Source organism: Megalobrama amblycephala, linkage group LG10 (genome assembly GCF_018812025.1).
Source record: "Megalobrama amblycephala isolate DHTTF-2021 linkage group LG10, ASM1881202v1, whole genome shotgun sequence".
In the NCBI taxonomy this organism is placed as follows: Eukaryota; Metazoa; Chordata; class Actinopteri; order Cypriniformes; family Xenocyprididae; genus Megalobrama; species Megalobrama amblycephala.
The window spans coordinates 13,988,000-14,010,826 of NC_063053.1; the positions used below are offsets into that span (position 1 = coordinate 13,988,000).

At 38.8% G+C, this 22,827-nt stretch overlaps 1 protein-coding gene across 7 annotated transcripts in view; it reads left to right on the forward strand.

Moving 5' to 3' along the window:
• Window positions 1–22,827, forward strand: part of ndst2a (N-deacetylase/N-sulfotransferase (heparan glucosaminyl) 2a) — a 123,387-nt gene that overhangs the window by 40,514 nt on the left and 60,046 nt on the right. For 4 of the 7 annotated variants that reach the window (XM_048204675.1, XM_048204676.1, XM_048204674.1 and 1 more), the window contains one exon: window positions 14,392–14,426. The exons of the other annotated variants lie outside the window; for them this stretch is intronic. The gene's annotated coding sequence lies outside the window, so the exon portion shown is untranslated. The remainder of the gene's footprint in view (window positions 1–14,391; window positions 14,427–22,827) is intronic. 7 annotated transcript variants of the gene reach the window in all.

Consider the following 22,827-nt stretch of genomic DNA (forward strand, 5'->3'; position numbering starts at 1 on the left):
ATGACTGTTCTTTTATTTCTTTGTGCTTACTAGTGCAGATGATGTGGACTTCCACCGAAGCCACGTTTAGACCTGATCTCTGCTGATCTGATCACTAACTGCTTGTGATCTGATCATTGCAAACACATTAAAAGCTAGCCAGAAATGCATGTGTCCACTAGTGCTGGGTAATGATGCAGAGTTCCTGATTCATTGTAGTTCTGATTCACAAGCTCTTGGTTTGGTTTGATTCGATTCTGAGTCTTTTTGGGTACATTTTAAGTAGCATGCCATTTTGTTTGCATATGAAAGAAGTTCTTTCTGTCCTAATGCTGCATATTATGCAACATACCCCTGGTTTTACAGACAAGGCTTAAGCTAGTCCTAGACTAAAATGCATGTTTGAGATGTTTTAACTGAAAGCAACTTATACTGACATATATTAAAATATGTCATTGCCATTGTTTTCTCTCAAGATGTATACCAGTACATGTTTTTTTTTTTCTAGTGTATGTTTATAAAAGATACTTAAATTTCCCAATTGAGCTAAGGCCTTATCCTGGCTTAGGCTAAGGCCTGTCTGTGAAACCGGGCCTTTATTGATTCAGATTTTCTCATAAGTTTTCAAACTCACATTCACAACCTAGGCTTATTGGAAAGATGTGCCCCTACATTTTTTGCAAAACTCCAAAAACTTATCTATATATACAATTCACTCCAGTTTCCATCTGAAATTAACACTAGTGACAGTAAAACGGCAACGACTTTAATTCCTTTTCACGCATATTATGGTTACAGGAGCAGATTATAAGTTTAAAAAGACTTGTTTTTGCACTGTTCCTTTTTCACAAAACTTGACCTCAAAACCCTTTTACCTTAGTACATGTAAATGAATACATTTTAATGTTTGCATCACATAACCAGTTCAATGTTTGGCTTTTCTGAAGAGGTAAACTTGCTCGGTAGCTCATCTGGTACAGCATTGCACTTGCTCTGCAACGTAATATTTTGCAGAAATTTCGCCATAGGCACATATTAGCAATGAACCAGGGTTGCACATTCACAACAATTTAGGAATGGCAGCATAGGATCAGCATGAAGAGAAGCGCTGTACTCTTGAAAATAGGCACAGAGTAAAATATCAGTGTTATTATAAAGGCACAGTATGTAAGTTTTACCGTTAGAGGTCTCTTCTTTAAAACAATAACAAAGGCATAGTTTGACGCCATGAATGAGCATGGAATCGTGGGAGTTGTTGTTCTTATCTCCACAGCCAATGGAAAGCAATCTGAAGGGACTTAGACAGATATCATGTTCATGGATGAGTTGATGTATTAAAGTTGTATTAATGTTACTGTGGTAAGAAGCAGGGCTGGACCGAAAGCCTGGGACATTTTACGTTGCTTTTTTTTTTTTTTTATGCTTAAATGCTGCAATTTGCCACTGCTGCTCCTTTTGCTTTGTTATTAATGCATATTTTATGATCAAATTATGATTAAAGTTGTTCAACGTCTGCATCCTTCGTCCCTGAACTTGAACTTAGTTAAAGTTATGTTACTTAAATTCACATTATTTTATTTCATTCTAATGAAACAACCGCAAATGCTGAATTAATACTCATACAGGTCATTTTATCTGACAAATTAAAATTTGAGGGATAACACGGTGCTGTTTTTCTTGGTCAAAACAATCATATTAAAATACTTTTGAGTGTTTTGAAAGTTATTATGTGCATACTTTCGGTGCCTGGTATGAGACACTTGTTGCACACTGCAGTAAGCTAGATTGATATTAGAATATCATATTAATGAAAGCTGGATGACATGTGCTGCTAAATGGAATGCAATTAATTTTAAGCTATATTGTATGGTGGAGAAAATTACTGTTACTAAAGCTCTTTCTGATTATGCTATGTAAGCCTTTTGACAAAATAGCATTCTCTCTGAGGCATGGTACAAACATGTTACTTGCGGTAAATCAAGAAAACAAGATTCAAACAGTAAGACTACCCGTTTTGAGCTATATAACAATGATTGGTTTTCTGTGGATAAAACTATCCAAACAGTTGCTCACCAGTGTAATAAGATGCATAGCATATTAAAGCATCTTTGGTTTTTCCATGGTTTCTATGGAAATCAAGGTTACGTGGATATGACGTCATTGACAGGCGATGCAATGACAGGGGCAATTACACTGGTTAAAGTAGCTGAATTCTCTGGATTTAAACATTGTTGGAAACATTTGGTATAATGTAAGTTCGCAAGTCAACAAAATATATAACTGTTTTAGTGGGTTTTGTATATTTTAATCCAAAAATTGTACATATTGTGCCTTTTAAGAGTCAATATCAGGGTTGTTCAGGTGAATATTGTGATTAATTGCAAAATCTATATCTTTGCCAAGCCTAGGATGTCGCATTTGGCTGTAGTGAGCGCACGATGGAGAGTCCAAAACAAAACAGTTTTTTAAAGAACAGACTAGGAACACAGAGATCACATGAGTAATAATCATAGATAAATAACCAAATCACGATAATATAATCACATAATAATATAATGTGTGTATAATATAATATAATATAACATAATATAATATAATATATGTGTGTGTGTGTGTGTGTGTGTGTGTGTGTGTGTGTGTATATATATATATATATATATATATATATATCTCTATATCTCAAACATATATATATCAAACATAAAGAAACTTGGGTTATAACCATAGAATCAAACGAGGTCATAATCAGCAATGAAGGAAACTGAAACTAAACAGAGCGGGGAAATTGGAACAAAGGGAAGTGGAACAGAATTTCAAAATAACATAATAGAATAGAGAATATGTTGCATTTTTAATGTACATGCTAAGGCGTCCTGGAAAGCGTTGAAGGACCACCTATCAATCAGTTATTGCAATAAAACTATTTTTTTGAATATCTGAGGTTGTTGGGACTCGACTAAAATCTAAATTTGTGATGAGAAAATATATATGGGCGCATCGCTTTTTGTGCTTTATCAAAGGTGAACAGGATCCTCCTGATAACCAGAATTACTTGGCCACAAAAAGTATGCTAATACCAGTTGAACATCAATATGTTTCGGTTGACCACTCTATTTCATATGGTCATCTGAGATCAATGTTACTACCAGATGTAAACAGGGCCTGAGCCAGTGTCCCGCCTTACGTGTCTGTCCGCATCCGTCTCCTCCTCTCCCTCTGCCTGTTTTTAGTCTTTATGTGGAAGCAGGCCTTGCCTGCCCATGCGTGGCCTGAAGGTGGAAGTGTAATTTCCTGTGGCAGACAGGCTGGGAACAATTGGTGGGGGGTGGTTGAAGAGAAACAGGCTGTGAACACACTGCCCTATGATAACTCAAAGAGGCAGCCTGCCTCACGGGTGCCGAGACAAAAACGAAGAGGGAAAAAATGAATAGCTAAGCCACAACACCCCACCCCCCACCCCCAGAACTCCAAGCTTGTTCAGAAGGGTTTGTGTTCAGTCAGGCCTGAGAGTCGGTCTGTTGTGTTTTCTCAGGCTGAAAGTGGGGAGCACAAGAGAGGTACATTAGTATCGCCTCATTGCCATTTATTACGCTCCTCTGTTCTTCTGCAGTGCCTTCGTAATATGGAAATAATTGAGCTCTGATAAAGCAAATGCCAGGACATTGTGTTTTTTTGTGTGTCTGTCATTCTTTAGTTTGTTGTGCTTGTGTGTTTCATGGTGTGAAGATCTCTATCAGACATTAACAGAAGCCTAAAATGGTGTTGAAGCAAATGTTTTTGAAAATTTGCAATATGATGCTGCACAGAGGACGTGCAGGCATTTTAGAGCTTAGTGCATACGTTTGTCATTTTATTTCAGTTATTTTCTAATTTTATTACTTTTTTTTAATGTCTGTTTGCTCTCGTAAATTTGCTTTTTAGTCATTCTTCCGGTAAATTTTTGGGCTGCATCTGCAAGCCACATCATGAGTAGCATCTGGATGATCATTCCCCATCGAGAAAGTACTAGTGTGTTTTGGGCTGTCTGTTCTGCACTAAACCAGATTGAAGGATTAAATCCCATCCGTAGGTGTTGTGTCCATCTGACTGTCCATCATCGCCCACTCTTTGGGTCTGTTCCAGAATCTTGTCAACAGTATCCTAACAGAGATGAAACCTTGGGATTGACTGAAACACTTTCCATGGGAAGCAACTTAAAAGGTGCTAAAGAGGATGTTTTGTTTTATACATTTTTGCAATATTACTTGAAACTGTCTTTACTAACTGATAAAAGGCTATTTATTAGGTGCACTGAAAGTAATAATATTAATATACATCATCTGTGCACGAGGTAGGGCCTTAAAAACATCAGCCAATCGTTTACGCGATCATCACGTAAATGATTGGCCCTCTGGCTTGTCAATCACTGCCGTGACTTCCTTGTGAGAGACGTGCACGGATTGGCCCTCTGGCTTGTCAATCACTGCCATGACGTTTCGTGTGAGAGACGAGCGCGGCTGCGCGCTCCAGTAACTTTTCACACTCCACAGGCGCTGCATGCAATGTTTTTGTCCGGAGACAGGAGTAACAACTGCAGATTATGAGTTACCTGCGGTGAGTCCGACATAATGAATCCACTAACACAACACAGCGAATGCCGGTGGTAAACACTCGTGTTCCAATACTCGTGCACAAGTTTTGGGAGGCGTTCCTTTGAAATGAGCTGTGAAGGAGGGGGGCTGTTCTTACGCATGCGCTCATTTAAAAAACTCAGTAACAGTCTTTGGATTCTCAGTCGATGAAAAAATCCTCTCTATCACCTTTAAATTAATTCCCATAGAGTGCAACAGTTGAGTCTCAGAAGTAAAATAATATAATTGTGATAGATAAATTTTGTTTGAAAGAGGAATTCTTGGTTAAAAAATTACCCATGATCCTAAAAAAAAAAAAAAAAAAAAACTCGACCAATTAGAGAGTCACAAGCAAGTCATGTCAAAAGAACACTTTAGTGCCCATGAAACACTGCAAATAAGTCAGTCTCCCTAGCTGATGTTTTTGCCTTTTTTTTTTTTTTTTTTTTTTTCTTTCTTGCAATAACTGTAAAATATATGGTTTGTATAAATAATCAACATCTTAAAATCAATAGTTTTGTATTTCTTCATTGTTTTTCATTTTACCTTTTGCATTGCTTCAGGGGATTGTAGTTCTTTCCGTCATTAAAGCCATTAAGTATACAGTCTCGTACTTTTGTCTTTTTTTGCTTCAAAAGTGTGTAATGATGTGATTCACCTTGTAGCTGGTTGGTTTTGTTCATAGCTTACAACTCTCGAATGAAGACTTTTTTCAAATCCCTATGAGAAAAAATACTTCCAGAACCAAGGCCGCTAAAAAAGTATTCAGGCACTTTTTGGTGTTAGCATGTTAGTAAGCTAACCATCAGCCTTTCAGGCTGTTGTTGTGATTCCCTCAAGTATAAAAAACATGGTGCACACACAAATATTGGATACAATTTGTTAATTGGATTTAACTTTTTTTGTCAGTAGTTTTTGGTATTGAATAATTAGGGACATTTATAATCATCAGTTTGTTTTCACAGAACTTGTCACAGTGCATTATGGGATTGCCCTCTCCCCAAAGGATATGTGTGATGTTCCCTTAGATTTTAGCCAAAATGAGGTATCTTGGGAGGTAGTGTAATTTCCTACTTAAGTTTCCTACCTTTTTAAAACAGCATTTGTGCCAAAAATGCAGCTCTATGATGCCTTGAAAATGTTTTTAGGTTTTGGAACAAAGCTTTAATGTCTCTCCTGATACAGTAGACAAATCTGTGCTTTGATTGAGACACCTGTATTATAAATCAATGCTGCTTTTTCAACAGCTTATAGTTCCCCTCAAAAATGAAAACTGTCATTTACTCACCCTCATCCTTTGAATCCCTTTTTTTTTCTTTCTTCTGTGGAACACAATATATTTCGCACAAAAAGGAAAGAAAAAAAAATCTCCACATGATAGCAGTGTGAAGGGAAAAGATCGATATTTAAGTTGCTAATGGAACTCCAGTGTAGTTCTCAAATCTCTTATGTGCTTGTGCTTATTCAAGCTTGGTGCCTCAAGATGCATTGCACCAGTTTTAATGTTAATTATGTCAATTAACAGAATATATTTTTGGTTGTACCTCTTTATCTTTCCTTATTTTGTCTTCTTTCTGTGTTTATCATGGCTATTTTCCCTTTCAAGTCACCCTTGTAGTAGTTTGATGTAGGCTGTTAGAGATTGGAGTTGTAGTTTTGTCAGCTTCCCGCCTTTCTTCTATCGATCTATTGGGAAGAACTAACTGTTTTACCCTTTTGTTTTGCTCACATGGAAGACCCAGAGAGGATGTGTATTAATCCTGGGTGCTACCTCTAATAGAATTATCAACTCCTGATGTTGTGCACGCCATAAATCTTCGCCCAGCTCGCTTTCTTCCTCTTGTCAGAAAGTGCAAGAGTGTGCACTTCTCCTGCGGTGCACTTTCCTAGTGGCGTTTCATATTTATTTCCCCTTCTCTGTTCTGCGGAGGCAGCTCAAGCATGCTTCTTTACAGGCGGTGGTGGTTGTACTAGGGCTGCTCGATTTTGGTCAATATTGTAATCAAGATTATTTAACAAAACGGCTAATTACAAACAATAGGACAAACTCAATATTAAAAAAAGTGAAGTTTTCCTGCACAATTGACTGGGTTTACTTACCAATCCTGACATTTTGACCTTTTTTTGTGTGTATTTGACCATTTAGGTGCATACCCAAAGCTCAAATTGCACTACGCTTGTCTGCGTTTTGCCCTGTCCCATTTTACGCAAATCTTTTTTTGTTGTTGTTTGTTTGTTTTTAATGATTTGCACGTTAGGTTTGGGCTTTTAAAGGGTGAAAGCGCATTGCTGGAAAGGAATGGAATGGGGAACAGTAATAGTTTTATCTGATCATTGCATTTTCATAATCGTTGGAAGGTTCCACCGATTATGGAAATATGATAATTCAAACTCAATTTTGTGTCAATTTTTTTGTGTGTGTAATGTTAAGGGTATTTGTTTCAACTGGGAATGTGCCATTTTTAAGGTTTCTCTCGTACATGCACACAGCCAAGGAGGCTGTGTATGTCGCTAGCTTTGCATTCACTGAATTAAATGTTCTTTTAATAAGTAATGTTTTAAAAAGTGTACTTGGAAAGACCTGCTTAATAATAGCCCTACTGTTTGGGGCACAACGCCACTCCTCTACATTCATTAAAAAGGCATGGCACTTTAGTGAATGTCATAGGCCCATCGCTGGCCAGGCATCTTGCTAGATCTTTCCTGCTCTAAGCAGATATGCCAGACCTCGGTGGCCTGTATCAGAGCCCCTGTCCTACATTTGCCTTTTAATCTTCGTTGGATCTTCATAGGATGTTTGTGTAGTCCTGACACAATTTTGTGAAGCCTGCGGGCCCAGCAGACAGCCATGAAGATCTCCCTCTTGTTATTAGCAGAGACTTTTGCCTTTTATCAGATACACCGGCCTGAGATTCATCTTATGCCCAAATGTGCCTATTCATCATACAGCGCAGTTGTATATTTTCACACAGGGGCTCATTTGCAGTCAAGAGAATTAATTTCTCTTTTTGCAATTTTAAACATGTAGGTAGTTTGTTCTTCATCAAACATGCAGCATATGTTCTTCTGTCACAAAGCTCTTGAGAATGATACAAGTGAAAAAAATCTCATATCGATTGTATACACAGATCCTCACACACAAAAAGCAATGGGTCCCACTTGCACTAACCACTTTCCTTAATAGATATCAGATCTCAACTGGCCCACCAATCATGTTTGGGAGGGTCCATCTTATTAACTGTCTCCTCCTGCTGGGACTAAATATGCAGATGAGATGGGGGGAAAAGCTGAATGCAGGAGTGATGCAGAGAGACGTGCAGGTACATTTGACCTTGACAAATGAAAATTGTCATCATCTACTCACCTCCATGTCGTTCCAACCTTGTATGACTATTTTTTTAAAAGATTTTGAAGTGATGTGAGGGTGAGTAAATGATGACAGAATGATGACCTGTTTCTTTAATGCAGTTCTCCGTACACAAACCCAGGAAAGGGTAATAATGAAAGGCTTGTTCCCTTAGATGAGATGCGCATGCACGTTGCTCGTCTGAGTTTTATAAGCAGTGAAAGATCAGTGGTCTGTGCTGCTTGAATAGATCCCACAGCAGAAAAGAATATTTCAGCACTGATTCCATTTGCATTAACTCAGGAAAAACCAGCATTTCCCCTCCACGTGTCATTCACAGGTCAAGTTAATGCTTATATCTCACCTGTCAGCAGAAGAATGACAACAACAGGGGTGATAGAAAAATGCACACGCAAGTTTAGATACAAGCAGAGGTGCAGAACGCTCTGTACCAGAAGATAAATTAGCTGTTTTGATGCACTTCCTCCTCTCTGCATTTGGTCTTGTGGATTGTGGCTGTGCAGTCGGGGATACTGGTGTGTGTGTGTGTGTGTAAAAGAGAAACAAAGAGAGTGTATGCGAGTGACCTTTAGTGGTTTGGGTTCCATCGGGGGCAGATTAATTACTCTGTAGCATTAGCATGATGGGCCATGTGCTTGTCAGCTCGCAAATGTCACCTCATGAACTTCAGCCACTCTGATTAGAAGTGAGTGTACTTTCTTAATAAGAGATTCTCCTGTTTTTCTGTTGTGGAATATGTTTTCCCTCCAGGGCCTGATCTATGTATGAGCGGGGGTGTGCTGAGCCCACCCAAACCTCTATCTTGCCCACCCAATCAGAAATTAGGCACAGATAGTGTTTGTTTCGATTCATGCATTGATTAAAAACATAATGAGGTGGCTGTGTTGAGAAGTTTGATGAAGGGCTATAGAATGCTCTAACAAATCAAAAAAGCAACACCTTAAATTGCAGTATTTTTCTTTTTTTAGCTGAGAGTAATGGCACTGCGGATAATGCACTCAAAAGGCGGCTTCAGTCTGTAGCGGAAAAGCAGAGGCTGAGAAAAGCACACTAGTGAAAACAGGCAGAAATATTTGCGTGCGAATTACAGTGAGTTTAATGTATCTTCATGAATATGTATCTTCATATTCACTTGTGAATATACATTTCTAGAGCTCTGAGCCTCTGACTGCTCTGACTGATTGTAAAGTGTCATTTGGCCGATACTAAAATTGGTCATACCATTGCAATTACCTGAGCAGTTGAAATATGCTAGAAAACCTCGCTCAACATGCATTCATTGCATGGACGGAGCAAGAATATAATGTAAGTGTTTAAAATCTATATGCATAGTTGAGTTGAAACCTCCCCCCCCCCACCAATCTCTCTCTCCCACCCCACACCCCCCAAAAGTAGGTTTCTCTTCGTATTTGGGACAGTAGAAAAGTGAAAATGGTAGCATTTTATTTGAAGTGAAAATAAAAACCTCATATCATGGAGAGGTGTTTTATAAAATATTCTATATAAATAAATATTATTGTTATTAGGAATCTGTCTGAATAGAGCAGTTTAATCCAAGTCTTTTGAAAAAACATGATTGTTTTGCATGATGAACAAATTTAATTTAGGCTTTTATTCACATATAAATAATGATTAATACACATACATGTAGCAAACACAAACCTTTGTTGAATTAAAATGGCATATTCGATTGCAAAATGTTGTGCTTTGAAATTCAAGAATTGTTGTGAAAAGAATTGATTAGAACAAATTTTACTTAAAATATATTGTTGACAAAAATGAGAAAAAATAAAATTTAAAGGGGGATGTAATGCTATTTCATGCATTCTGACTTATTTACACTGTTAAAGTTGCATTCTCATGCTAAACATGGCCAAAGTTTCAAAACATGAGTTGGACATATGACGGAGTATTTCTGTGCCAAATATACAACTTCCGGTTGTGAACATGTTTCGCCGAAATTTTTTCATGTAATAAAGGGCGGAATTCCTTGTATAGGCACTTCTCCCTGATAAGCGTGTACACACACATTACCCAGAGCAAGAGCACGCCCATCAACGCAGTTCGTTCGGATTACGGAAGCTGATCGATTTTTCAACAATGGCTGTGTCCCAATTCAGGGGCTGCACCCTTTGAAGGCTGCATACATCATCGAGACCGTCTCGTTTAAGAAAAATAATCATTAGATTGCAAAGTAAGAAAGAAATTACAGTATTTTACACCTCACAATGAATATCATTAAATTTTATTGTTACTTTTCTTAAATATGACATTCTTGATGACGTATGCAGTCTTCAAATGCGACCTCCGGAGGACGCGGTCTCCGAAATGAGACGCAGCTCTGTCACCAAAGGAGTGTGTTTTTGGTTGTGAGGGAAAGATGACCTTTTTCAGCTTCCCAAAGAACCCAGCGTTAAGGGAACAGTGGATGAAGTTTGTTTTTCCGGGGCAGCAACAGAGTTGCACACATATGTATGTTTGTTCCCGGAATTTCGTTGACGAATGCAAGTCCCAGTTCGTGCAGATCGCGGGTGGTGAGTAAAACTCCATCAGATGTCTGTTTTGTTGGCAGTCGGCACCCAAGTGCATATAATGTAAACAACACGAACGTTTTTGTTCCCTTTTTATTTATAATGATGCCGCAGCTTGCAGACAGTCTCTACGCAAAAGCTGCGCGCGCTCGTGACTCTTGAGCTCTGCCCACAGCAGGCAGCTCGCCTTTTTTTGCAAAGACTCGGTACAGCATATGTATCTTTTATAAATACAATAAAACTAAAGACTTTTCGGAGATATGAAGGATGCACTACTACTCTATTAGGTACTCGAGATTAACAACTGTGTGATACCCCCCCTTTAAAGATATGAATGCACTAACAGTGTTTTTAGAAGAATAGTTATAGTGTTTAAAATAATCAAATCATAGTCAGTAATATTAGGGATTGAATTTGCAATGCATTTTTGAATTTGACTCTAATATGCTTTCTGTATTCAAGAGTGAGATTGATGCGCAATTATGCTTTTTGTCTGTGCATCTCATCACGTTTCAGAGCAGGTGCGCATCTTATCAACTGTAAACTCTCAAATTTTCATTGCATCTCAATTGTATAGAGCACGTGTCTTGCCTATGTCTCCTGAACATGGTCAGGTGCAAGGAGCTGTGAGAGAAAAGCTCTGGAGTGTCATTGTAGAAATGCTGGTCTGAGAAACTGGTTGTGTAACTCTCTGCTCTGCTTTGCTGATTTTCTATGTACCACACAGGTAAAATTCCATTATGATAGACTACTAATCCTCACCTGCTGGCAGACTGCTTACCATCACTCTCGCTTGCTCTCTCTCTGTCTCACACCGTCTTTTTCTTTCTCTCCTCCATTCTTGCTCTATCCCCAAGTGGGAAACTCTGTTTTACAATAGGATTAGAAACCCCATCCACCGTGGAATCCATCAGACGGAGTTGTTAGTGTTGCTCTCGGTGTGTTAATTGGCAGATAGATCACATGGGCAGAGAGAGGTCCACACTAGATCAACAGTGTCTTAAATCTGTGAATGATAGAAGCATCTTTCATTGAGTGTGTCCAGTGAGACATGTTTCTTCATCGATAGCATCAGATCTCATCTCTTATCTCTTTCAGTGATCTTTCAGTGATTTTTAAATGCACATGTAATAATAAAGATACATGGAAAAACGATCTGCAATGCTGTGTGCATGCATAAATACGTGTATAACATGTATGAATGTTTCATAGCTGAAGCCAATAGTATTGCATTATTTATGTACAGTGTCCACCGGCTGGTAGGCTCATCTGTGAGGATTGACGTTTGACATGCATGGTTGGGATGCAGTGGTGCAAAGTACTGGGGCTCAGGGGGTTAAGTGCCAAGGACCAGCAGCCCCCTCATCCCTCAGGTTCTCGCCCCAGAATTCCCTCCACTAGGCGTCTCATGCAGTTTAGGCTTGGACAATAGAGTACTGCTCCTTTCCTGAAAAAAATAAAGCTGCATGCATGAGGATCCAGAATGATTTGTTAGTGTTACCCAAGACTTCTGCCTCCTCATGAGGAAAATACAGGTCGATGATGAGTTTGTATTCATAAAGCAAATGAATCAGACGAAAAATAAGCATATAAAGGTTAATTTCGAGTTGTGCTGTCACCAAGGATTATTTTGGTAATCGAGTAATCGTTTGATTATTCTGACGATTACCCGAGTAATCAATTGTTTTTACACTTTACAACGTGATCCAATCCTTGTTTAATGTTGGCTTACAACATTTATTTCAAATATCCACTTAATCTTTAATATTTATTTCTTTACAACAGAAATGCTACAACCACTGTAATTTCTTGAACAAGAACATGTGGACTTAAACGAGGGCTTAAACTTTTATTTTAAAATCGTGATGTGCAGTTGGCATATTTAGAGCCCGTCCACACGGAGAGTCATTTAGATGTATACGTAAAAGTTTTGTATCATATCGGCGTTTCGTCCAGACGGATCTGGCGTTTTGGGAGCCTGAAACCTCTATTTTTTTTAAACCGGGTCCCAGAGAGGATAAATCTGAAAATGACACCCTTGCGTTTTCGTTTGTACAGCCAAACTGTATATTTATATGAAACGATGATGTCATCACCCCACGTCTCGACTCTAGTCAGACACCTCTATGTCACGTAACAGCAACAACAACAACTTGTGCAGTTCAGATCATTTTATTGACTCGGATCTTTGAATCTTTCAGCAAAATGAACAAATCTTTTTTTTCAAGTCATTTTGTTAATTTCACCAGAATATAATTAAAATGTTACATGTTAAATTCCCCAGCACATACTACTTATGCAAACATTGATCACATTTGGAATAAAAAATAAACTGTTTGCTAATGCAGCCATGAAGGCCAAATTATGAGTAAGAAATGATTAATTAATTGCTTAGCAGTGTCTTCAGGCTATACAGTCTGTTAGTTCACCTCACCTCCCGATTCGAGTCATTCTTTCTTTTGTCACCTCACATTTATCACGTCTGTTCCCCAGAAAGATTAGATACCTCTCGTGTCTTCGGGTTCAAGTCGTTAGTTCCATCAGTGTCTGAACTGGGCCGTGACAGCCCCATATGCAATGCAGTACTGGAAACAGAAAAGATTAGTTCGCCTCTCAAGTCTTTGAGTCTCCACAAGACTCGAGGTGAACTAAACATTTCTTTTTCCTGTACATATCCTTGCCTATATGGCTTGGACTTGATGAACGAACAACTCGAACCCGAAAGACTCGAGAGGTGAACTAAACATTTCTGTTTCCTGTACAGAACCTATGAATGTTGCGTATGCACGGTCAACACAAAATGAAGGGATCACTCTCTGAGACAACTCGTTGTTCCTGAGTCATATTAAAGATTCGTTCAAAATGATCAAATCCTTCATGAATGACACATTACTATGTACATGCTTGTTCATGCCGCAGAAGCTGCTGAGCCTGTTAGCTTTACAAAAGTAAAGCTTTATTTCTAAGCTTTACTAAAGTTTGTATACAGCAGGCAAGGTTTATGGACATGCTCCAAGTCTTATTCTCTGTTTTTAGTGTATCTCTATGGCAGAATTACAGCGACACATACTTATCTGACATGTATGCTACATCGTTTTGAGTCGATTTTTAGTGGTTTTGTGTGTTTGAGGGAAAAAAAAAAAGATAGGATAGGATAGGAAAAGCTCTGGCTTCATGTGGATGTGAATTTAGAAACATACTGATGTATTCTCCTGCGTTTGTGTAGGTTTATACATGACTTGCCTTACAAAGCTGATGAAATGCCACACATTGCATTTCCAGATGAAATTTAGAGGCAATCCAAACTCACAGCATATGCAGAGATGGAGTTTGAGACACGCCACTCATGTAAATGATAACAGTTCACATGGAGCTGCATTAGTGTGAACGGAGTCACTCTGAGATGCACACAGGTAACCTTTGTAAATTCACAATAGCATTATGCTTATGATTTTTAAATGGGTTTAATATTGTGCGGCCTTAGAAAACCGTCTAATAATGCGTTTCATGGATTCTCGTCTGTGGAAAGTGCCACTTCTGGTAGTTTGCTGATTACTCGACACAAGCAAATTGAAATTAAGGATTTTTTTTTTTTAAATCGAGCACTCGAATTTTATAGAGGAATCGTGACAGCCCTAATTTGGAGCTGATTATATTACCTTTATTTTAAATGTTAGAGTAGTCCTAAACCTACAATTTCTAAAAGACATGCTAAAGGTCAAAGGTTTTTTGTGCTTAAGATATTCAATGTCTTTTTTCCCCTCATTTGGTCTGAGGAATATAGGAAAAAGACAGGTTACATTGATGTAGACCTGAACAGCAGGGGCTCAATTTGTGAAGTTTCGAGCTGCATCGGTAATGATCCTCTCTCTCTCTCTCTCTCTCTCTCTCTCTGTGTGTGCAGGTCTTTGGCTCTGCTGATAGACTCCTTCCAATAAGGTAAGTTGTGTAGATATGTCTATGACCATGTGAATCCATGTGCTTGCATTATCAGATTAATAGAAACCATAATACATTTTTTTTTTTTCTTGAATAAGAAGTTTAAAAGAGCAGCATTTATTTGAAATAGAAATTTTTTGTAATATAATTACCATTAACAAATCCAAAATGAATATTCATTTTCATACTGTTGTTTTAATGCATACATTTTTATAGCATTCAAGTATTTTAATTTTTTTTAACTTATTATTATTATTATTATTATTATTATTATTATTTAGACAAAATAGTATAGAATTTATATTATATAGAATAATATCAACAAATTATAATTATCCAGAATTTTTGTATCAGTGCATCCATTTGTATCATAAAAAAGAACAAGTTGTGACTATTGGAACATGAATTCATGGAGAAATGGAGCAAGAACAGGTTTGTTATTCTAATACTTGAAAATACAAGATAGAAAAGCTCAATGTAAAAAGAGCACAAAGTGAGGTACCGTGGCGGGGGGAGTAATCATAATGGGGGGAGCAGCCATCTGTATCAAAGGTGCGCCATGGGATCCTTTGATACGTTTATGCTATAGCAGCATAAACTCAGGTCCCTTTGATATCTTCATGCAGTAGCAGCAAAACTCTTCTCTCCATCTCGGATTGCTCCCAGGCTGAATGGAAAATATGACATTTTCATTTTTTGCTGCTTTGAGGTGGTTTCCTCTGTTTAGGCAACGTCTTGTCTCTGTAGTCGGAGTTTGAAGTCTCTGCAGTGTAACAGAGGCACATCATTCATGCGGAGATTGCTTAAATCCCTTCCGCTCATATGTTGAAACAGTGTTGTGATGACCAAATTTCTCTCTCTTCAACCCTTCCTCTTTTCTCCACCTTTTGTCTCCTCCTTTCTCTTCTCACCCTCTTCCAACTTTATCTGACACCTCTCACCCCGCTGAGGATGTCTGTTGTCTCCGTCTGCCAATCTGTTTCTTAACAGTAGAGAATGTGATTGAAAATGACACCTTTCGTATCATATCTTTAGCTTATTCTTTTGGCCTACCAACGCTAGTTTCTTTCTCTCTTTTTTTCTTTCTCTGCAGTAGCTTCTAATGTGGCTGTGTAATTTATGGTAGGTTCGGGCAGAGCTGTTTAATGCCCTCTCTGCCATTGGCAGCCTACGTGAACGCCTGCAGAGATTCATCTGTGAGGAGCATCTAAATATGAAACAAATGAAATGCAGCAGCAGGAAAAACAACATCAGGACTGATGATTAATGCGATTTACTCAGCCAGCAGACCTGTAAGTTTCCTCCACCGGTCCCTCGCTCACTCACTCGCTCGCTAACCATGGGACAGATCTTGTGTTTTAAACTGCCTCCCAGATGGGCGGCGAGTGTGAGTGCAGGTTGAAGGCTGCGGCTGGTAATTGCGGAGCTGCAAATGGATTTCTGTAACACAAGCTGTAGTGCATTTAATGTAGTTTGATCCACATGCTCAATCACAGGCTTGAAGGGTGACCTCCAGCACGGGGCCACGTTGTCTCTGTGTTTACCCAGGGCAGGGTCTCACCCCTCCTCCCTCCTTGTAGCCTCTGGCCCTACGCCTCACATCTTAACCAGAACTCGCTGGTCGTGTTAGCTCACACATTCTTCCTCTGTCGCACCGGATCAGCCGCAAGCAAATGCAGATCTTCCACATGTCTTGTTCCTACATTCATTGGGCCGTGTGAAATCAGTTTTATTTTTCCCCAATTCTGTTTTTTCCATTTTCATTTTTCTTTTTTCTTTTTTTCTGGAATCAGTTTCAATGGTTTAATTAAATTTTAATAATCAAAAAACATCTAATCAATTGAAATTATAAAAGTAACAATTTAATAATTAATACATATTTTTCAAAAATTCTGTTTTGCCTATTTGAATTTTTCTGTATTTATGATTTAATAGAAATGTATTATCAAAAAGAAATATTATATTAAATGAATTTAAATTAATTATTTAAATGTAAATTTTAATCAAATTAAGGCATAAAAATAACAATTTTAATAAATGTATTATCATTTTGAGAATTACATTCTACGGTACAATATTAATATAGTTCTGTCATAATTTCTAAACCAAAAGTTTTTTTTTGACTAGGTTGATGTATGAGTTTTTGTGTGTATTTACAATTACAATTTTATAAAATGGTGCAATGCTGACTTTCAGAGCAGCTCTTTTACAATTGGTGGTTGAAATAAAATGCTGCTTGAACTCAGCCAATCAGCATGTTCAGCGCCCAAGTCCCACCCCCGAATGTTCCTGAACTTTGAAAAAGTACTACCTCGTGAACAGGGTCTTTTTGAGGGGGTAATTTTTACCCAGAACTTTTTTTTTTTAGACCCTGGTTCCTGCATTCGAGAAACACAGAGTACCACCCCAATGTCTCTAGATTTTGGGGAAAGTTCCTGCAGTGGGAACGGGGCTATATAGTGAGAGAGCAAATGCTGAAAACACCATGAGCATCATGCATGCTTCAGTATACTGTATGTTGTAAACTAAGCTGCTCCACTTATTCATACGAAGACATCCAGAACATGCATATTACAGTCTTTTTACACTTTAATATTCACGATTTGATTGTGTACAGCACTACTTTTGAAATTTTCCAAATCCAGTGACATTCCATTTTTATGACTGGATTCTGTGATTTTCGTCCGTGTGGTTTTTTTTAAAATGCAAAATCATGGGTTCCTATTCATGACTGTGTTCTATTGTCTCCACTCCATATGGCACTGTGCTAATAAGCAGCCCTCATAGTTGGGCTCAATGCCCAACGGCCTCATCTGTCCCGGCTTGCTAATGGCTTAACTGGATTAGCCGGTTCCCCATGTGGGCTGATCAGAGCTCATAACACTGATCACCTCCATTGATCCGATTGATCAGGGCCTTGCTGAGAGTACCGAAGTGTGCGCATGAAAGCCACAGTTCTGTTCCTCTCCCTAACGTGTCCTGAGGGGAAGCAGACACAGACTGCCGCTCTGCACACATGGGCCACCTGAGGATACATGGGAGGTAATGGGGTGAATGAGGGGAAAGAAGCTAAACTAAAGGCTGGTTTGAGACAGATGGAGTGAAACTGAACCTGAGACATAGTGTCTGGTTATTGATGGGCACTTCCTGTCATTAGTATTGGTCTTTTGTCGTCTTAAACCAACATAAGGCCCTGTTACTAATCAGCTGTGGTAATCTGTATGCACACAATCAGTCCTGCATTGACCTGGCAATCTCTCATCATAGATTTGTTTAGAAATATATAAATACGCTAATCAACACATCTTGTAGAGAACAGCTGCTTGCGTCCTTTATCATTTCGTATGCTGCCGTCGTTGCTGCTTCGGTTTCGAAGTTAACTTAAAGTCCTTGCTAGTTTCTCTACCACTTTTGCTAATGAAGTGAGATTTTTGGAAGCTGGGACACCATCCAAATGAGACCCTTTCCCCTTCTGTGTTTTTTATTTTATTTTTTATTTATTTATTTTATTTTTTAATCTTCACCCCACCACCATTCTGAAATATGAGGCATTCTGTATCAAAAATTGCACTCCTTGATGAGGCGCTCGCCAAATTCATTTCCCGCCTGTTCTGATTGATTAATTGATGTTGTTAAATGGCTCCTTTGGTAATGGCTTTTCTGTATGGCATCCAAAGTGAGAGCCAGGCTAAAGCGCAGTCTGTCGCAGTCCCTTACGGCCAGAGCAGCTCTGTCTTTTCTGTTCGCTGTGATTATTAGCATGCCGTGTTACATCACAGGGGCTGCGCCAGCGCTGACATCACTCAACTGTGCCCTAATGGAGCAGGTTGGCTTTGTGTATTTTGTTTAAGTGCAGGTCAAGGCACCGTGTAGTTTTGACAAGTTGGACACCTGCCTGCATACAGCTTTGGAAAGAAGGGACTGTAGTGCTTTGGCTTCTTGGTCCCGTTGTATTTAAGCAGGTGGTGTCCATTTTGTTGATCAGCCTTTCAGGCTGTGTTATGGCTGGCTGTGCTCTTGTGGATCTTGGAGAGAAGGAAACCTGGGTTAGGTCAGACTGGGTTCACGCAAGTGACAGGCTATATTAATCAAGTCATTCTCATTGAGGTCCTTTTAGTTTGTCAGGTCAGTAGCATAGTATACTCATACATCAGCTTAATTAAGTTGAATGAAATTCATACTGTATAACTGCTGTAATTGTGTTTTTTAATAAAAAAAATAAATAAAATTGTCAGCATGAAATACCTATTAATGTCATCATACACACAGCATACGGGACAATTGCACCATTATCAATTACTGTTATATATACAATTGTTAAATACATCAATGAAGTTAGATATGTATTTCTTTGAATTTTCATATATTATTATAGTTTACCCCATTTAAAAAAAATAAAGCCAAAAAATGTATGTGTATGTTTTTTTTTTTATATAGATGGATGGATGGATGGAGAGATATATAGAGAGATATAGAGATATAGAGATATAGATATAGATATATAGATATAGATGGATTTTGAATTTATACAAATTGTGTACTTCATTAATTTCCTGTCCTTGTCATTCCAATTCCAATTGAAATTCAGCAATTGGGCCAATTGCAATAAGTTGCCAATTCATATTCTAACTCATGAATTAGAAGGGAGACAATTCTTTAATTCTGGATTTTAGCCAACTCTGGTAGCAACACCCTGGCAACCACCCAGAACTGCTTGACATCATGACAGCATGTTTTACAGGTACAAGCACCACTTGCATTTTTTTTTCTACATTTTTTTTCTACATTTTTTTACATTTTTTTTTTTTTTTTTTAAACATCTAGTTTACACTGTGCTTTAAGAGTTTGTGCCAGTCGTTTCTATTGTTTTCCTGCATTCTATGTAAATTAGACCACTTTGGGCAACATCTCCTGCAGATGTTTAAGAAATGCATTGAATGTTCAATCTATACTTGGTTTCTTTCTAATGGAAAAGCCCCGAAGCTTTAACTTTCAACAAATTCCATCACACCTCTTTGCCATAAGTCACACGCTCACACACACCAGTTCCCTGCCCCGCACAGGCCCATGATCCTGCCGTAATGAGTGTGTACCCCCGCCCGCTGAGGTTCTGTCTCATTAGCTTTGCGCTAATGGAGCCCTACAGGTCTGGCTGCTCTGACTTCTCCACCACCAGACTAACGGTAACCCATCATGATGGCTATTGCCTGACGGACAGCTGGCCGGCTGACCTGAACCGAGACCTCATCACCAGGGTGAATTCATATCACTTTCACTGCTGCTGTCATTATTTCTGACTGTGCATGAGGGGGTAATTTGTACTTGGCATGCTTGAGAATTAAGAACAGCGATGAAGAAAGAATGAAGGGAAGAAAAGGAAGTCATCTGAATCAAAGCCTCTAGGGTTGCTACAGTGCAGATGGCCTTGTCAGTGAAGAAACTGTCATGCTTCTCTCTCTCTCTCTCTCTCTCCTCTTTCTCACTTTGTGGGGTTGAGGCTGGACATTTGTCAGTGTCGCCTACTGCCCAGCTCTCTCCCTCAGCTATCACTGCAGAGACAGGAAGAGGCCTTTGGCAAAGACCAGACATAGGGTGTGAACTGAATCAGTCTTAGTCAGTTTGTGTGTATGTGCATGCCTGTGTTTTGGAGTTTGTTTGCATAGGAAATGGTATTCATTGCATGTAGCAGACCTGAGGAAAGGGGACATTTTAAACTTGCCTTTAAATTGTTTTCATCTCTGATGGTGCCTGTATGTTAAAGGTAGGAAAATCAGGGGGCGATTTGTGTGCATGTTTGTGTGTGAGCGAGGAACACTTGGTGTTGTTGATTACATGCTGCTGAAAAGCTGAGATGGCATGTTTCCAGGTGCTCTGAGTGAGACTGTGAACAGTGCTAGTCTGGGAAAGAAAACGTCCAACAAACTTCATCCTGACACTCAATAACTGCATCAGGTTTACACTCACGACATGATGTTACAAGACTTCATCAGTGCACCAGCTGCTCTCTGCTACGCTTGTTTGAAACAAGTGACAAGCAACTCGGGTTTGCACAACCCCACTTGTTTTATTTTGTACTTGACTTTTTAATTAAAAAGGTGTAGTTCACCAAAAAATGAAAGTGTACTCATTCACACGTCTTTGTATAATGAACAAACTCAATTGGCTTTGTGTGGTGAAAAGTCTCCATCATAACTCTTTATTCATTGAAGATCTCAGTAGCCCCTCACTGCAGAACATGAGATTCAGGGGGCGGAGTTTGGGTTTAGGGATATTTAAAGTTTGAAGAGTTGGATCCAGATCCAGGGGTGGAGAATGGGTAGGTTTAGGGATATGTAAAGTGGGAGGAGTTGGATCTGCATCCACCCCCTGGATCTTGTGTTCTGCAGTGAGGACCATCTCAAAGATCTCACCCTCTGTAGTAACTTTAAAGTCTCATTTGTGTATCAACATATCCACAACTTGTTGTTTCACATTTTTGAAAAAAAAAAAAAAAAAACTTTTATTCAGCAAAGATGCAATAAATTGATCAAAAGTGACAGTAAAGACATTTATACATTATCTTACAACAGATTTCTGTTTCTGTTTTGTGTTCTGTTTCCAAAAATTCTGCATTTTTGATTAAATAAATGCAGCCTTGGAGAGCATAAGATGAATATTTAAAAAAAACTTTTGAACTGTAGTGTAGACAAATGTGCAACAGAAGTTGTACTCAAGCATGTTTACACATTTCACTGTTTCTACTGGCACTACAAAAGTGAAATAATGTGCGTAGAGGTGCATGCAGTTTGACTAAGACACCAACAGGCACAAAGCGACAATGGGAACTGCTGAGTCATTTATAGAGAGGCCAACCGTCATTGACTTTTCTCCCCTCTCATACAGTGTAACCTGATCAGATCTTGAGATGTGAATCTAAAGTCATTGCAATTTGAAGCTGTGTTTTTCCATCAGCTCAACTTAACACCAGCACAACTCCATATTTCTACCAGCTTTACAATTGCAACTTTACACCAACAGCACCGCTTTACCTTACCTTGTCACTCCAGCAGCTGCTCTCAGCGGGGGTAACCAAACACCAGTGCACTCCCTCTCCTCCACATCAAGCTCAAGGGGGATTTCAGCAGTGTGCCAGTCTAATATGACTTCAGTGTTTGGTATTTCTGCTCAACTGTTTTTTTTTTTTTTTTGGGAGTAGACTAAGAATTATCAAACAGAATGACACATCTTACAGCAGATGCCTGCCATTTGCATAATACAAAGATGTGATGGCAAAACATCTCAACACTGTGTTTTCTGCTCTGTTCAATGTGCAGGGATCCCAACAGATGGTTGTTCTGACTTCAGATCAGTCTAAAGTTTAGCAGGAATGATATGGCCGCTTGCTGCGTTTCTTTCTTGACTTTCCTTCACTCACTCTTTACTTTGTGTGAGTAGCATATGGAGCATGTAGAGAATGAGAGCGAAACAGAGCAGATATGTGAGGGTTGAGTGATTGCTCGCCTGTGCTGGAAAGCCGAGAGCCGTCCGTAATGAGTGCCTGCAGCTTAATCGCATACAGGAACGTTCAGGAACTGTTTCCACCAGAAGGACGATTGGAGTAATGAAGCAGCCAAGGAATGAGAGAAGCAGAATGCATGTGAGGACAGAGAGAAAAGGAAAGAGGTAATGGGTAATGAGGGTGTAGGAAGTGTCACTGCTTCTCTGGGGAGTGGAAAGAATGGATAAGGGACACATTAAAGGTAAGATAGATGGAGCAAAGCTATCTGAGATGTTTCCTGCAGTTGGCTGTCTAACCAGGGCTTTTGTTGAAGGGTGTAAACACAGTAAATAGCTTCAGGTTTATACCTAGAGCAGAATGAAGCCCAGTTAATGCTGACATTGGTTGTCTACAAGCTGGCAGATGTTTCTCATACATTGATTCCTCAAGCATTATGGTTTGGTTGAAGATGCAATCATAAACAAATAGTGCACATGGTCAGTCAAGTGCAAACATAGAGTCAGAACGTAATTTTCACTCACAGAATCTCACAGATTGAAAGCAAACGACCCTCGGGATTACAGCTCTCGAATGAAGAATAGAGATGGGATTTGTAAGGAATTAAACAAACCTGGTTCAGATTCCAATTGATGATTCTGAATCATTGATGTCTGCATTAATAATAATACTAAACAGTTTTTTTAAACTACATTTAAAATGACTACACAGTAACTACTTGGTTCATTTCGAGTAGAACATGACTAAAGTAATGATTAGCGTTTTACTAAGTGAGTGAACAGGTAACTGATTTGTAAGTCTTTCTAAGTCATTAATAAGAACCAGCTCATAAAAGTAATTTAACAAATCTAATCACACTATGTATTTGTTTTGTGTACAGTCTGGCTGATATGACACAATGCATGT